The 18918-nt window shown below is 39.3% G+C and overlaps 1 protein-coding gene across 2 annotated transcripts in view; it reads left to right on the top strand.

Moving 5' to 3' along the window:
* Positions 1 to 18918, top strand: part of LOC132820599 (testican-3-like) — a 525001-nt gene that overhangs the window by 151608 nt on the left and 354475 nt on the right. The gene's annotated exons all lie outside the window — the stretch shown is intronic.

Raw genomic sequence — 18918 nt, 5'->3', positions numbered from 1 at the left:
AACTACATTCAGTGAGAAATCAAGGTTATGCGAGGGTTCCTTGGTCGTCTTGGGTGATACCAGAAGCCATTTAAAGTTGATTCTATTTTAAAAGCAATTTTCACTCCATGAAATTTTTGTGTATTAAAGTCAAATGATGCAAGTTGAACATCAATTATCTTTTTTCATCACCATAGTTTAGAACATGAAGGTGAGGAGTTTCAGATTCAGATTGCAGGAAAGCAACCTTGTAAATAGAAATTTATCCAGACATATGTAGCATGCTAACAAACTTCCTTTTGCTTTGTTTGGAGGATGTTATTTAAAATAATTATGACCAAGGTGTAGGAATATTTTATCCTAAAACAATTATAGCAGAAAGCTAGAAATTTGGAATGACATATGTAGTGAACTATAGGTACCTACATTGAGACACTAAACAATTTATTGTTGCATTGCAACTTCGGTACATTTTACGGCAAATCAACATGGGGATGAGTGCAAGTTGCAGGTCAGGGCAATATTAGAATCCTGAAGTGCTCGCATATTAAAATTGCCAAGTTTTTAAAACTTCTGTTGAGTTGTTTATTGCTTCCCATCGATCCCAGCAACATCTCTAGCATGGAGCCCAGTATCAGAGACTTGTGCAAGATGAGAGGGACTTATCAAAAAAAAAACTTACCCTAAAAGTGCTATACTGGTTACTACTTGGTTTAAGCTATGATTAGCTGATGATCCTCCTTGTGGATGGGTGTGCTGACCCATCAATGCATTGGAATTTGTATCTCTTCTTTCTACTAATCTGCATAAGCTATCATTTTGCCACATTGTATTCTATCTTTGCCCTATCACTTAGCATGTCCAAGTCCTTCTCCAGCCTCCCCACTTCCTCTACACTCCCTGTACCTCCATGTATCTTTGTGTCATCTGTGGAGGCAACATGAGAGAGATTATACTGTCCCAAGAGGAAAATGATGAGAAATTCCTTAGTGCCATTTTCACTTGACCTGTGCAATTCCAACATATTTTGGGTGATATGTGGCACTACAAGAGGTGATGGCTGAGCAGCATTAGAACATAAAAAAGTACAGCAGAGTACAGGCCCTTTGGCCCTCGATGTTGTGCCGATCATTTATCCTACTCTCAGATCAAACCAACCTGCATACCCTTCATTCTTCCAGGTGCCTATCCAAGAGTCGCTTAAATGTCCCTAATGTACCTGTGGGTCCCATGCACCCACCACTCTGTGTAAAAACCTACCTCTGACATCTCCTCAAAACCTTCCTCCAATCACCTTTAAAAAAATGATGCCCCCTTCTGATAGTCATTTCCACACTGGGAAAAAGTCTGAGACCATCCACTTTATCTGTTTGTCACTATCTTTATACACCAGTATTCTGACTGCAGTACTTTGATTGCAGGAAAGCAATCTTGCAAATCACCTCTGATCCTTCTCCGCCCAAACGAAGAAACCCTAACTCCCTGAACCTTTCTTCATAAGATACACCCTCCAGTCCAGGCAGCATCCTGGTGAGTCTCCACTGCACCATCCCTAAAGCTTTCAAAACCTTGCTATAATGGGTCAACCAGAACTGAACACAATATTCCAGTGTGTTCTAACCAGGGCTCTATAGAGCTGCAGCATAACATTGCGGCTCTTAAACGCAAAAGTATTATCATTGAACTGTTAGTTCAGGGACCCAACTTCAAATTATGGCAGATGGTGGAGTTTGAATTCAATAAAAACAATCTGGAGTTAAAAGTCTAATGATGACCATGAAAACATTGTCGATTGTTAGGAAAAAAAATCCATCTGGCTCACTAATGTCCTTTAGGGAAGGAAACTGCCATCATTATCTGGTCTGGACCACGTGATTCCAGAATGTCAGCAATGTGGTTGACTCTTAAATGCCCTCTGGGTTGGGCAATAGTGCTGGCCTAGCCAATGATACCCTCTTCCTCTGAAATGAATAAAAATGATTGATGAAGGACAGATTGGAATAAGATAATTGTACGGTTTGAAGAAAGAGGGGATAAATATCAAGTAAAGAAACTTAATATTATCAAACAAAGCAAAGTGTGGAAAATAAGTTTGAGCAAGCAGTAGAGTGTAGATCTACAAGGAAGATATATCCACATATGAAAATAATTAGTACAGTCTTGACAATTTATCCAAGTAACAGCAGAAAAAGAGAAGATGGCAATTTCCAAGTACAGAAACCATTAAACAAATATTGTTTCTTATGTAGTATAGAGCTGAAAATGTGTTGCTGGAAAAGCGCAGCAGGTCAGGCAGAATCCAAGGAGCAGGAGAATCGATGTTTCGGGCATGAGCCCATTCCTGAAGAAGGGCTCATGCCCGAAACATTGATTCTCCTGCTCCTTGGATGCTGCCTGATCTGCTGCGCTTTTCCAGCAACATATTTTCAGCTCTGATCTCCAGCATCTGCAGTCCTCACTTTCTCCTATAATGTAGTATAACCTAACATGAGGAGATCCGGGGTCCAGGTCACAAATGGTGCAAACAGATAACCATATTAGAAGTGCACAAAAACAGAAATTCTGAAAAACCATAAGGGGATTCAAGAACCATGTGGTAGAGTCCTCGAGTTATATAGCACAGAAACAGACTCTTAGTCAGTATGGATGAGTTGAGCCAAAGCTTCCCATCATAAACTAGTCCCATTTGCCAGCATTTAGCCCATATACTTCTAAATCTTTCTTATTCATGTACTTATCTTTCAAAATGGTGTAACTGCACCTGCATCTCCATCCTTTCTTTGGCAGTTACCCAGGTCCCTTTGATTTTTATGCCCACCAGTTTTAAATTCACTTACCAAAATATTTTGCAATTCACCTTATCTATGACCCTCACTATTTTATAAACCTCTATTAGGTCACCCCTCAACCACCTATGCTCCAGGGAAAACCATCCCAGCCTATCCTTATAACTCAAACCCTCCAGTCCCAGTAACATATTTGTAAGCTCTTCCCAATTTCATAGTATCCTTTCAAAGCAGGGCAACCAGAATATGCGTAGTACTCCAAAAGTGACCTCACCAATAGCCTGTATAGCTGTAATATGACATCCCAACTCCTATACTCAATGCACTGACCCAATGAAGGTAAGCATGCCAAACCTCCTCTTCACCACAGAGACTGATATCAATCACAGGGCATATGTAAGTAGAGACCTGCATTCACCTGCAAGCAATGAACAGCCAATTAAATATCATGGCAGTTCATGTTCATGGACTTCAATTGATCATGCTACTGCAATTAGGAATCCAATTGCTGGCATTTCTAATGTCTTCATAATGTTGTGTACAAAAGGCTGTTATCATAACAGTTGGGTGTAGTAATGATCAGTTCATTTTGGGAATTGCAATCTTATGTTTAATTTCAACTTGATAACATCTTGGATCAGGCAGATGTGTGAGAAAGTTTTAGCGTTCCTTAACAGAGGGATTGAATTCAAGAGTCGTGAGGTGATGTTGCAGCTCTACAGGACCTTGGTAAGGCCACATTTAGAGTACTGTGTACAGTTCTGGTCGCCTCACTTTAGGAAAGATGTGGAAGCTTTGGAGAGGATGCAGAGGAGATTTACCAGGCTGTTGCCTGGAATGGAGAATAGGTCGTACGAGGATAGATTGAGAGTGCTAGGCCTTTTCTCTTTGGAATGGTGAAGGATGAGGGGTGACTTGATAGAGGTTTATAAGATGATCAGGGGAATTGATAGAGTAGACAGTCAGAGACTTTTTTCCCAGGTACAACAGAGTGTTACAAGGGGGCATAAATTTGAGGTGAAGGGTGGAAGGTATAGGGGGGATGTCAGGGGTAGGTTCTTTATCCAGAGAGTGGTGGGGGCATGGAATGCGCTGCCTGTGGGAGTGGCAGAGTCAGAATCATTGGTGACCTTTAAGCGGCAACTGGATAGGTACATGGATAAGTGCTTAATCTAGGACAAATGTTCGGCACAACATAGTGGGCCGAAGGACCTGTTCTGTGCTGTATTGTTCTATGTTTTTGAAATATATATCATTAATGGTCTAATATTGATTTGTTTATTTCAATTAAAAATCTGATTGGAATTGAACCCACACCCTCATTATTATTAGTGGGATATTCAAACTATTCTGGCTAATATATGTTGCACTTTGTTGTCTTGTCTTTTGATGTGTTGTTAGGATCTGGCAAATATTAGTGAAGGAACTATCCTGAGTAACAATTATTTGTTGACAGCTGTGTTTTCAGTACAGACATGGATTGAGTGTTTGAGAAGGCAGTGTTGATGATTTCCTCTGATGGCCAGCTGTCTGACATAAGTGTTTGAGAGGTACGTTATGTGTAAGGTATCCTAGCATCTAGCATGTCATTCAGTCTAAGACCAATGAGACACTGTGTCTAGTCCATAATTCCACCTCAGAGTTTCACCAGATAGGAAATTAGTGTTTTTTTTTTACAGGTTAGTGTTACGCCAAACCTTATTTTGAGGAAAAATATGAAGTTTGTGAACTACTGTAGATTTGTATTGCTTACAAAATATTTACTTGTTTAATGCTACAAAAAAGCCTTCTGTTTGATAGGTGACTCTTTGGTCTGAATGCATATTCAATCTGCCTTCCAGAGAAAAGGGCTGCTAATTAATTCTGGCAAAGCCTCTTACTACACCAGATATGTGGAAGAAGCCATTTTTATGTGACTGAGCAAGGTTTCTTTAACACGTCTGACAAAGATATGTAGTTTAAGTGGGATTCAGAAGAGAAATGTGAGATATCTGGAAGTAAACTACTCTGTTGTGCCATGATGTAGAGGTCTTGCTGTTGGGCTGAGGTGGACAAAAACAGAAGCTACACAACACCAGGTTACAGTCAGCAGGTTTATTTGAATTTGCAAGCTTTCAGGGTGTAGATCTTGCAGCAGATGATGTGACTGTCAGGTGACTTCACCTGACGAAGGAGCAGTGATCTGAAAGCTTGTGATTTTAAATAAACCTGTTGGACTATAACCTGATATCATGTGACTTACTCTATTATGAGCTAAAGGTAAAATAATTTTGCTATTTTACTTGAGTGGCACAAATGCATTGCAGTGATGTACCATTTGTGCCTTGGTACATGGAAGTAAGGAAAAAACATAAGTGAAGTGATGCACTGTTATGGTAAAAAGGCATTCTGTCTCAGTCTGTAAAGTCTATGCTTTATAATAATTTGAAGTGAAGCTAATTTATATCAGAATGTTTTCAACCAACTCATGCCTGAGAGACACTGTCCATCTTCCTAACCAAAATTAGAAGTATTTGGGAATTAATACCGTGCAATATAAATCTTGCACAATTTATTTAAATATTTTATTATTCTGTCAAATTTTTATGGTAAATATTTCATAAGTTTTATTAAATACTGCACTGAATACTTTTCAAAAGATTAAACTGAAGGTAGATCTTTCTCAGCTGAATGGTCAATTGTTGTGAAGTTCAATCGTGACCCAAGCTTTTCCTTGACACAAGATGTAATTATGAACCAGCTGAAGTTCACTATTGCACTTCTTTTATAGAAGATGCAATTCAATGAATCATTGAGCTTCAAGCTCCTCCTGAACGCTATGTGAGAACTTGTAATCTGACCTATGTTGAGTTGAATATTTTGCTGCATTGATGAAAGAAAAGATTTCCTTTCAGGTTACAACAGTTTTCCTGGAAACGTGATGATTTCTAACAAATGCTCAAGTAATATTAAAAGCGAAGTGGATAGCTTTACTGAAGAACCAATAAAGGACCATGCTGCTGTTTCCTGTGCCTTACCTTTCAGTAGTTGTTATTTCTCACATCTTGCCTTTTGTCTTGAATAATTTTGTGCACATATAGAGCAATGATAATTTCAACAAATGAATTTGAATCATATGTAATTTGGAAATGTTAGAAAATGTTTCTGAATGATTACTAAGAAAAGTCAGCAAACCTTTCCACTGAACAGCGATGGAAGTATTTGGTTATTCAATAAATCCACATCATTGTTGTACAGACAGATTACATATCTTGTGAGAATAATCATACGATGATCATGAGCGTTAGTAAACTACAATAAGATTTTGAAATTGCGCCAGTTCCAAAGGTTTATCAAATTTATTTTTCTTGATCTCCAAATGTGCTCTATCTCTTTTAATCCCCAATAAAGCAAAATGGGTTTTAAGAACTCCCGAGTCCTCAGTGCCATAACTTGAATTTGGAGAGGTATAATCTTTCAACAGCGTACAAGCATGATGCCATTGAACCTCTGGGTTAGGAAATTTGCATAGTGATGGCAAGCACCCATCTCAATGCCAACATATATTTGGCTAGATGAAAAGTGACAAGAAAATATGTCAAGTCCTACTGTCAATGAAACTAAAAGAAAAACTGCAAAGATTTTGTAAGCAAAATAATTTCCCTCAGATCAACGGATTGGTTGCAGAACATTTCCTAACATTGGTCTTAAATGCTGTTTTGGCCACCACTTCTACCTTTGGAGGAATTAGATGCTTGAAAAGGAGACCTTTGCAGGGCAATGATGCAGGGTGGAATGGCCTCCTGCTCATTATGGTTCTGAGATTGTATTCAATACTCCTACCTTATCAGCATACATTATATTAGGTGCATAGAAATGGTTTGAATTCCAGTGCTATTCTATTAATCTTTGCATTTTGCTGTCTAACTGCAGTGGGAGTAGTGCAATTCTTACCTGCTGTCAACTATGAAGTAAGCCATGATGTCCATTTAATTGAGGTGGAGGAGACCTGACAGTACCTGACAGATGCGAGACTATGGGAATATTCGAAAATTCAGATAGTCGAAGCTAAGCACAATTCACTCACTGCACTGTAGCAAGTCTAAAGCTTAGACTAATAACTGTACATGTTCCAGAAGAGATTTATAGTATTGCACAGACCGTGAAACCACTGACTTCCAAAGAGTTCTTGAAAATTTATCTTCACAGGTCTCTAATGTTTTTCTGGTGAATATCATATTCAAGTAGCTGAGAGTATGAGATGAATGCACCATCTGCCAACGATAGTCCCTTGGAAAAAGAATGAGAGTAATTAAAAAGACAACTGTATACGCTTGATTCATCATTGTATCAGTGAAACAAAAACCTGGAAAACTGAAAGCATGAATAGATCTAAAGGATCTTGTAAAACTTTAAGATCTCTCTCTACCCCATGACAAACCATTGAAGAAATTTTGCATGAACCTACCACAGCAAAGAACTTTATCGCCATCAGTATATAGAACAATTACAAAAAGTGAAGCTGAGTGAAAGCAGCAAATTTAAAACTATATTATGTCTGCTGTTTGGGAGATGGTTATCTATGCCATTTCACCTACAGTAATAGTCTAGAAGGATATCAGCATTGTACTATGGTGGAGATGTCTGTTGAATTTGTAAACTATTTAATGATGCTCTGCCTAATTTATCATCAAAGTATGGAGCTCCATGCATGCTGACTGCTAAGAATATGCTATGATGTTGGGCACAGAATGTTAAGTATCTTTCACTGAAATCGATTGACAACTGCTGACAATGCCAGTTTGGATCTACTGTGATGTGAGTAATGAAATCATCTTGCAGTGTGATGACAATGAAACAACGACTGGGAGCATGCCTTGTGTAGGAAGGGCAGCCTGCTGCATATGAATCCAGACTAGTTAATACTACGCTGCAAATGTGTTGCTGGTCAAAGCACAGCAGGTCAGGCAGCATCTCAGGAATAGATCTGAGATGCTGCCTGACCTGCTGTGCTTTGACCAGCAACACATTTGCAGCTGTGATCTCCAGCATCTGCAGACCTCATTTTTTACTAGTTAATACTACGCTCCAGTAGACAAAAAATTCCTGACTATTGTCTTCACTTGAGTATTTTAATCAATACTTTTTTGAGTGTTTGTGTGTGAGAGTTTGTGTGTCAATGGACTCTACTCAAGAGCCAGTCCAAAGCATCTTCCTTAAGATACTCATCTTCTCTGCAGCATTTGCAAAGACTGCACCTTTAGATCTACTATCAGCACTCCCTAGCCAATCGAGATCACCCAACAAAGGATGCCCTAAACTGAGTGTAAAGCTTTCCAGCTGAAACAAAAAAATGCAACAACTTAACATTGTCTGGAGTTCATCATTCTTGCAGACATGTTGAAACAGAAGGACAGCAGCTTGCTCAATTCAGTATAGTTACACAAGATGGAATTCTTTAAGTGCTGGAGATAGTGAGGACTGCAGATACTGGAGAGTCTGAGTTGATAAAGTGTGGCATTGGAAAAAGTACCGCAAGTCAGGCAGCATCTGATGAGCAGGAGAGTCAACGTTTTGGGCAGGACTCTTCATCAATCCTGACAAAGGGTCTTGCCTGTGCTGTCGACTCTCCTGCTCGTCAGATGTTGCCTGACTTGCGGTACTTTTTCCAGCACCACACTTTATTGACTCTGACAGTCTGTCCTGAAAGTATCAGCAACATGTTTATTGTTTGAGTATACAGAGTGTACAAAAGTGATTGCCCAAGAAGATAAGAAAAGTGATGTTCAATTCTAACTATGGAAACCATCAAGAAATTGAGTGGTTTTTTTTGAAAGGTGAGATAAATGTTCTCATGCCCAAACTTGAACAATGAAATTTGGAAGTACATCAACCACTGCAGTGTTACAAATATCAAGCCACACAAGCCATGATGGCATCCCACACAGACCAAGGACGAAGTTTGGAGTAGACCTTTTCATACCCTCCGGAACTGATCATCTTTTCACCTCCGATAACTATTCTGATTTACTGAGAAACAGATCAGCCGACCTCAAGATCTACCAATGAAATTGTAAAATTCTTGAAAACACTCTTGGGCCATTTGTTATTCCAGATACTGTTGATTGACAATGGCCCACAATTCATGACTTAAACATTCAGCTGCTTAGTAAAGGATTGGAAAATTCAACACCCAAATATCACCTCCACAATATTCTCAGTCAAATGGAAAGGCTGAGTTGGCAATGGAAAAATCACCAAAGAGATTAGTGGAAAAAAACCGAGAAAATCCAGCACAGACTTGTACAAGGCAATCCTCGAGTGAAGAAGCACTCCTACTGAAGATATGGAAAGTAGTCTAATTCAAAAACTATTGTCATGCTACACCCAAGTTACTGTTGAATGGTGAGAAGAATACTGAAGTAAGAACAGGAATGAGTGCCAAAATCAAGATCAATCAAAATGACAGCCAAATTCCATTTTGAAACAAACTGCTGAGGCATTTTTAGAATAGACCATTTGAGAGCAGTCAGAAGCAAAATGTTCACTGCTCTTGATAAAATTCATTCCGTGTAATAATTGGAAAATGTATCAACCATCTTTTACCTCCACCATACATTGTGAACATGAGCAACCAGATAATGTCACTCTGACTGCAGACGTGCAAACAATTGGAGGATATGTGCCTTCACTGCAGCCAACAGGTCGGGAAGAAGTGATTTTGCCACTGGTATAGAGGGCAGGGTGATGATCAGTCCTCGGTCTTTTTTTTCTGCTAAGAGAAATTGATCAGTGACACCGGTTACCACAGCAACAGCACTTAACATGGGAACAACACTACTAGAGAAAGAAAACCACCCTAGGAATGAGCAGATACTGGAGTTTGATCAAATACAACACACACATGCGCTATTAGGAGACCTGCAAAAATTGAGGACTTTGTGCACATGCATTGGATAAACTGACCGAAGTGGAAAAGTTAACTGGTCTGTTAATGAATGCACGTATGTTCTTTCTGTTTAATTATTACACATACTATGTCTATTGAGTAACAAGTAATTTATAACAAATTATATATGCATTTTTTTATGAAATGCGTATTGTTTGGAGAAATGCAGTTGTACAAGTTGGCTTTCCATATGATCTGTACCTCTGCTGTAAGTTCCTTTGGCAGCCAGTAAATATTCACCACTTAAAAACAAAATCAGGACTATGGAGAAGACGTAGTGATGAAATGAACCGTGAATTCTTCCTGTAAACAGCCACTGAAAAAATGTGCTTAAAAGGTCTCTTACCATGATGTTAACTTCTCTAACAATAAGCAGCTACTCATTTTTTTTTAAAGAATCTGGTTACTGGTGCTATAATATGGTATAAAAACAGAAAATGCTGGAAATATTCAACATGTGTGAAAACACCTGTGGAGTGAGTAGCAAGTGTTAGTATTTCACGTCTGGATTCCATCATCAGGACTTTTAGGTATTTTATTCAATTTGTTTAACTGCTATGCCAACTGACATACCTGTGTTCAGACGTGTTGTGACACACCTGTGGAGCAGGTGGGACTTGTACTTGGGCCTTCTGGCTCCAAGGATACTTCGATGGTACCTTCTGTCAAGATTTTATATGTGATATAGGCGCTAGACTTATTTTAAATAAGAAGATTGATCCCTAAACCAGGTTAATTAGCTGATAAAATGAGTCAATCAGTCAAAATCCAGTAATCCTTCACTCACTCGTTGCTTATGTTTTCTCAATAAATCCATTGTACATTCACAGGTAAACAATACAGAGAAATTTGCTACAAGTCAGAGAGAATGGAGGACAGGTGCTTTGCTGTCCCATGGCTGTTGTCATGTGATTTACCTATGAGTTAGTTGGAAAACATTGACTTTTTGAGAATCCAACAAGGGGAACCTTGTCTAATGCCTTACTGACGTCCATATTGACCACGTTCACCGCACTGTCCTCATCAATCCACTGAGGTTTTTTGAAAAAGTAACAATCAAGTTAGTGAGATATGATTTCCCACGCACAAAGTCATGATGACTATCCCTAATCAGTCCTTGCCTTTCCAAATACGTGTAAATCCTGTCCCTCAGGATTCCCTCCAACAACTTGCCCATAACCAATGTCAAGCTCACTGGTTTATAGTTCCCTGGCTTATCCTTATTACCTTTCTTAAATAGTGGTACCACGTTAACCAACCTCCAGTCTTCTGGCACCTCACCTGTGACTATCGATGATACAACTATCTCAGCAAGGGGCCCAGCAATCACTTCCCTAGCTTCCCACAGAGTTCTAGGGTATATCGAATCAGATTCTTGGGATCTATCCACCTTTTGTGCATTTCAAGACATCCAGCACTTTCTTCTCTATAATATAAATGATTTGGATGTGAACATAGGAGGTATAGTTAGTAAGTTTGCAGATGACACCAAAATTGGAGGTTTAGTGGACAACAAAGAAGGTTACCTCAGATTACAACGGGATCTTGATCAGATGGGCCAATGGGCTGAGGAGTGGCAGATGGAGTTTAATTTAGATAAATGCAAGTGTTGTATTTTGGGAAAGCAAATCAGAGCAGGACTAATACACTTAATGGTAAGGTCCTAGGGAGCGTTGCTGAACAAAGAGACCTTGAAATGCAGTTTCATAGTTCCTTGAAAGTGGAGTCGCAGGTAGATAGGGTAGTGAAAAACGTATTTGGAATGCTTTCCTTTATTGGTCGGAGTATTGAGTACAGGAGTTGGGAGGTCATGTTGCGGCTGTACAGGACATTGGGTTAGGCCACTGTTGGAATATTGTGTGCAATTCTGGTCTCCTTCCTAGCAGAAAGATGTTGTGAAACTTGAAAGGGTTCAGAAAAGACTTACAAGGATGTTGCCAGGGTTGGAGGATTTGAGCTATAGGGAAAGGCTGAACAGGCTGGGGCTGTTTTCCCTGGAGCGTCGGAGGCTGAGGGGTGACCTTATAGAGGTTTAAAAAATTATGAGAGGCATGGATAGGATAAATAGACAAAGTCTTTTCCCGGGGGTTGGGGAGTCCAGAACTAGAGGACATAGGTTTAGGGTGAGAGGGGAAAGATATGAAAGAGACCTCCGGGGCCACTTTTTCACGCAGAGGGTGGTACGTGTATGGAATGAAATGGCAGAGGAAGTGGTGGAGGCTGGTACAATTGCAACATTTAAGAGGCATTTGGATGGGTAAATGAATAGGAAGGGTTTGGAGGGATATGGACTGAGTGCTGGCAGGTGGGACTAGATTGGGTTGGGATATCTGGTTGGCATGGGGTTTTACGGAAGGGTCTGTTTCCATGCTGTATATCCCTATGATTACAGCATGCATCCAATTTCACAGTTCACACAACAGCAAAGCTCAGGTAAAATTATTTATTAAACCAATATAGTAGTCCTTCAAAGGTAGTATAGTGATGAAATGCAGAAATTGCAGTTGCAATGCTTTCTGGTACAGATCTGCAATTATCACGTTCCTGTTTCTGTATCAGTTCATTTATTGTAACTTAAATTATATTTCCTTTAAACTGCATATTTTATACAAAATCAATAGAATAGTTTTTCCTCTTTACTGCCTGGCTGTTCTGTAATATAATTTTGCGTTTAGAAAATATTTTGGACCTATGTATAAAAGGAAAAACACACTATTTTGGCATGACCATTAATTTTAAATGATGATCAGCCTGCAAGGTTTGATTCATGACATACTATGCTATTATAGTATATTACACCTCTTTTTCACATTTGTATCTGGATTACATAAGGTAAACATGATAATTAGGCTATGAATTAAGGATTGTTTTAAATTAAAATCACACTCATAGTGCTTTGGTAATGCAGTCCAGTATAATCTCCAGTAAATACAAACAATCCCATGAAAAGTTCTTCAGTTTAGAAAAGTAATTGTATTTCTTCATTTACAACATTTAATTCATATAAGGACACTTTCTCAAATCTGTTCCTCAAGAATTTCCACACGCACATCAACCTAAGAGTTTTGTTTTTGTAAAGTACCCAATGTATTTGTTGCTTAGGGATATATCTTTCATTTTACTTTTCTACATTAGTTCTACAAAAGTGACATGTCTTCAGCTGGTTTGTATCTAGCAGTGCAGCGAGCAGCCTCCTTCCTAAGTGTTATTTGATCCACAGAAATTCTGGAAAGACTATATGATTGTTTGAAATATCCAAGAGCTTAATTTTGGGTCATCGTCCCATGCCTTTTCTTTTCTGTTGATTTGTTCTGTTTATTAACAAGTTGTTAATTGATTGTTCAGTTCTGTTCCATGTTCCTCCAGATAGATTACAAATATGAGAGACTAGCAAGCCACTGGTTAGGATTTGTCACAGTAACCCAGGCTCTATAACCTTAGCAAAACCTCTGCTCCAGTGAAATGCTTCAAATGCATCTCTTGTTTTCTCAAGAAATAATGGAAAGGGGCAGTCATTTTATCCATATAGAAATAGCAAATTTAGCTTTCTAATGCAAATCAATTAAATCTAAATTGGGGGAACCTTGGTATTTTAGACTATCCACACAGTCCTTAATCTTATTTGTTAGATCCATTAATGTTTTAAATCTTTTGCTTTACTCTCGTATTTTTATTAAAATAGTTTTCTTTTTCATTTCTGCAGTTACAGTTGCTGGCATTTCATTATTTGAAATGACAGGCAATGGACACAATCACCTTGCGTCCAATTTCTTCCCTCACAAAGGAAGGCATCTGCCCATCGCTCATAATGTATTTTCCAGCTTTAATGCATTAATATAATACAATAAATCATCTCTTAAGGCATTCTGACTTTCTGGACAAATGGTACTTTGATTCTGTTGTACTTAATTTACATTCTGCAATTCATATCAATTATCATAGACATTGCGGTGTACTTTACAACAAAACTCATCATTTAACTATTGGAGACAGTATAATCATCTAAATGGCCATTAGTGTATTAAAATTAATTATGAAAAGATTATTTCTCACTTGTAAAGTTAAACTGCATTTATGTCAAATGTAATAACTAATCATCAAAATATTATCCAAAAAGAATGTACCTATGATTTTGTGAAACAGTTTGGTTGATTTTTAACTTGTTTTAAGAATGATCATTCACAGTTTATAACAAACTAAATTGCCACTTAAGCAATATGACAAATGAAACGTTTCACATCCAGCTCTGGAGTGTACAGTACTTGTGTTTTATAGCTGTACAAAAAACTTGAGTTACTTACAAAATTCTGTATTTGTGACCAATCTTCAGGACCGTAGTCATTTGAATGTATTGTTTTGCAAAGTTCATATTGTAGGAATACAATAGTTTTCAAAGATTTAGAGAAAGAGAGTGAATTTGTCTATTAGCTTGAAGTAATTTCATCATAAAGATCACTAATGAGTTATTAATGCTTTATTGACATTACTATTTGTAAACATTGATATTTCCTGCATTGCAACATTGACTACGCATCAAACATACTTCACTTCTGTAAAATAATTTGGGACACTGTGATCATGAAAGGTGGTATTTGCAAATCTTTTAAAAAACCTTTTTATTAATGGGTACTATACTGAATAAGCAGTTTAAGCTTGTAACCAAACTCTTGTAATGCATTATGATTGAAACACATCATAATGGTTTGAAAGTTTTCTACACAGCATGTCATTTAATGATGAGCAAAACATGATGCGGTATTTGTATTTCACAAAATGTCTGAAATACTTAAATTCGAAATATGTTTTATATCTAACCTTATTGATTATCTTTGATGCTGCCTGATCTGCGCTTTTCCAGCAACATATTTTCAGTTCACATCCAGCTGGTCTATCGACCACAGTGTCTTGTATAATTCATTGAAGTTGGGTCGTGTTCATATAAACTTGAATCGATACAAACTTTTCCAATCCCCCAATTCCTGGTTTTGATCAAAACTAGATCATTTTTTTTACATTCATCCTTATGTAAAGAAGATTAATACTGCATGTTGATTTTGGAATTAGTGATCAATTATCTAATACGAAGAAGGGCTCATGTCCGAAACGTCGATGCTGCCTGACCTGCTGCGCTTTTCTAGCAACACATTTTCAGCCTGTATCTAATATAGATAGTTGACCATTTGTACAAAATGGTTTAGTCAGTTTGAGTTGGTTATCAAGCAGCAGCTTGTATATGATACATTAGTTAATTTGGCAAAAAGTAAACAACTTAACATTTCGTGACGGCTCACTAATAAAGGACAAACGGGCTGTTGCTGTGAATGTGTTGATCTGTATTCTGTGCTTTCGCCAATGTTTGGGAACTGTTCACTAGGTTTTTATCCTCCCCCCTCCATTCTATCTACCATCTGGAGAAGGCAGTTTCCTGACGATGACCAGTATCTAAGAGATGAGGACTGCTATCTGCCTCTGTGTACTTGCTGATACTTCTAGGGGCCAATTGCTTACATTGTGTTAATCAGTTGATGGGTCAAAAGATTCAATGACCATGAGTAGCTATTCATCACCGTTGACTCCCTGCTCACCTCCATTGTGAAGGTTGGTTTTTAGTCCTTCTGAGACAAATCTTATTTTTGAAAACATCATATTCCTAATAGGATAGTGTGGCATCTGATAAATATTTTGTTTACTTTTATACAAGACTAGTTAAATGAGGTCCCCATGCTACATAGGTGATACTAATTATGGGATACTAAAAGAACAGTTTTAAAGGGCATTCCAAATTCAGTGATCAGTATACTTGGAAATGCATTTATCAGGTAGTAAATGTCTTTGAGGTGTCATGGGGAAGAAAATGGAGGATGAGGGGGGGGAAAGGTAACACTTGGCAAAGTATCAGAGCATATTGCATCTTTGTGTTTTCCCTTTCCAAAAAAATGTTTATGCAATGATATGAGTAAAGTCTTTCCTGAAAGTATAGTTTTATTTTAGATGTCTGTGGCACGAATTTCTGTTGTGAAAATGGTGGAGGAATCCTGCCCCTGAATATGGTCCCTACCATTTTGTCGGGGTAAGAATGGAACGGATGATACTTTGTGCATGAGTGATTTGCAGAAGCAGCTGCCTGCAAAAATCAGCAGATACTTCCTGTCTGATTGAGATGACCTCTGTGTGTGAAACACATCATGTACATTCGACCAGGTAAGAGTAGGCCTAAACTTTGTAGGACCCTTTTGAAGGGATCGTGTACTCTTCTGGAGAGGTAGGGTCCTATTTTAGATATGGTCACAGGGATACTGTCAGGAGAAGTAAGGTGCAATTTGGAATTGTTAAAATAAGGCATAAATCGCAAATAAACTCATTTGAATGATCCAAAGGAACTGTCAGTGAGAAGTATAAGAGGAAGTTCTCAGAGCTACTAAAAACCTGTCAAGGCATTTAAAAGTTCCGTCCTTTAAGTATTTGAAACACTTACCTGGATGATTTTATTGAAACATTATTCTTTTACTCTCTACATATTTCTCTGAGAAGCATTTGATTAGTGCTGCATGACAGAGTTTGCAAACTTCCCATTATCTGAGTAGGCATCTGTAATTTCACAGACTGATTACCTACTCAGGGGCTATGGAATCTTTGAAGTGGGACCATGAGTTTCAATGCTTTTCTATAAGGGATTGAGCACTCAAATTAAATTTGTCCTGATAAGGCATTGTGTAACATGGTGAGTTGGCACAAGTAAAGTGGCAAAGGGTGAGTAGAGTTCATGGATTTGTTTATGGCATAGATTAGCAGGGTGTTCATAGGACCGTGGGTGGAGAACATAGTGGCTGTGAAGGGCAATAGGAAATGAGCATAAATTGAAATAAGTTGAAGTGTATGAGGGTTTATGAGGGCTGGTTGGAGGCTTGAGTTTGCATGGATGGAGAGGTGAGGGTTATTTTGTGTGTTATTGTTTAACTTTCCCACTCTGCCAGGGCACCAAGGCAAGCCTCTGCCCCATCCCCACCTTTGCATTTGGCAGCGTTAGTAGTCAAATCGAGGGTCATTGACATTGATTCTCAGAAATGCTGAAAAGTAAATCATAAAAGTGGAAAATGAGACATAAAATAACTGAGGAGTTCTTTTGAGTTTATTGTAAACTTCCATTCTCTTTGAAACTTAGTATAGATCCCTGAGACTCAATTCAAGAGAAAATGCAAAGTCACCCATCTGCTAAGGCTTTGGGTTATATTTCAGGAGTTATAGTAGTACATCTGGTGGTTCACTTTGAAGTTCTAAAGCTAAGAATTTCCCAAGTTCGAGACCAAGTTTCACTTCGAGCTATAAGAAAAATGGATGGTTTTACAAAATAGGAAAATGTTTAATGGTGCTTAAAAATGTGTTGCTGGAAAAGCACAGCAGGTCAGGCAGCATCAAAGAAACAGGAGAATCGACGTTTCGGGCATAAGCCCTTCTTCAGGAATGAGGAGGGTGTACCAAGCAGGCTAAGATAAAAGGTATGGAGGAGGGACTTGGGGGAGGGGCATTGGGAATGCGATAGGTGGAAGGAGGTTAAGGTGAGGGTGATAGGCCGGAGAGGGGGTGGGGGCGAAGAGGTCGGGAAGAAGATTGCAGGTCAAGAAGGCGGTGCTGAGTCTGAGATTTGGGACTGAGAAAAGGTCGGGGGAGGGGAAATGAGAAAGCTGGAGAAATCTGCATTCATCCCTTGTGGTTGGAGGGTTCCTAGGCGGCAGATGAGGCGCTCTTCCTCCAGGTGTCATGTTGCTATGGTCTGACGATGGAGGAGGCCAAGGACCTGCATGTCATTGGCGGAGTGGGAGGGGGAGTTAAAGTGTTCAGCCACGGGATGGTTGGGTTCGTTGGTGTGGGTGTCCCAGAAGTGTCCTCTGAAACGTTCCACAGGTAGGCGGTCTGTCTCCCCAATGTATAGGAGGCCACATCGGCTGCAGCGGATGCAGTAAATGATGTGTGTGGAGGTGCAGCTGAATTTCTAACGGATATGGAAGGATCCCTTAGTGCCTTGGAGGGAAGTGAGGGGGAGATGTGGGCGCACGTATTGCATTTCTTGCGGTTGCAGGGGAAGGTGCCAGGAGTGGAGGTTGGGTTGTTGGTGGTTGTGGATCTGACAAGGGAGTCGCGGAGGGAGTGGTCTTTCCGGAAAGTTGATAGGGGTGGGGAGGGAAATATATCGTTAGTGGTGGGGTCTGTTTGGAGGTGGCAGAAATGGATGATGCTAGATTCTATCTTGTTGGAGATGGCCATTGCTTGTCATTTGTGTAACGCCAATGTTACTTGCCACTTTTTAAAAATTTAACGTATTTTTCTAATCAACTCCTGTTCAGAGATTTTATTGTACACCTCTGGTGGGACTTGAACTTAAGTGTTCAAGTACAGGGTAGGGACACTACTGCTGCACCCCAAGAGGGCCTGTCATGTCACTTTTCAGATCAAGTCTGGATATTGCCCAGGTGTGCTTCATTCAGATAGGAGTTGCTTCACTACCTGAGGAGTTGTGAATGGTGCTGAACATTGTGCAATCTTAGTCAGCATCCCTACTTCTGACCTTTATGATGGAAGAAAGACCATTGATGAAGCAGCTGAAGTGTTTTGGGCCTAGGACACCACCCTGAGGAACTCTGACAAAGATCTTCTGGAGCTGAAATGACTGTCCTCCCGAAATCCATATACACCTCTTTTGAAGCAAGGAATGACTCCAGTGGGGAACAGCTGGTTCTCTCACCACTCCCCTCCCAAAGCCCCAACCCTCCTTGATTGCCATTGACCCAGTTTTGCTAAGGACCCTTGATGCTATACTCTGATAAATCCTGCCTTGATGTCAAGGGCAGTCACTCCCACCGCAAGTCTGGTATTCAGCTCACTTGTCTACGTTGAACTAAGTTTGTAATGAGATTAGGAGGTGAGTGGTCCAGTTAGAACTCAAACTGGGCATCAATGAGCAGATTATTTCTGAGTAAGTGCTGTTTGATAGCACTATTGGTGACTCCTTCCATCACTTTACTGATGAGGGAGACCACACTGGGTGATAATAGGTTAGGTTGAATTTATCCTGCCTTTTGTGGAAAGGGTGTAGGCAATGTTCCACATTTCCCCGAGTAGACACTTGTGTTTCTATTCTTGAAACAGCTTGGCTAAGGGCACAGCTAATTCTGGTGCACATATATTCAGTCCTGTAATAATGATTCCAGTATCTTCCAAAACAATAGA

This window comes from Hemiscyllium ocellatum, chromosome 1 (assembly GCF_020745735.1).
Source record: "Hemiscyllium ocellatum isolate sHemOce1 chromosome 1, sHemOce1.pat.X.cur, whole genome shotgun sequence".
Classification (NCBI taxonomy): Eukaryota; Metazoa; Chordata; class Chondrichthyes; order Orectolobiformes; family Hemiscylliidae; genus Hemiscyllium; species Hemiscyllium ocellatum.
The sequence above is the reverse complement of the archived record's forward strand: the minus strand, read 5'-3'. Positions and strand labels throughout refer to the sequence as shown.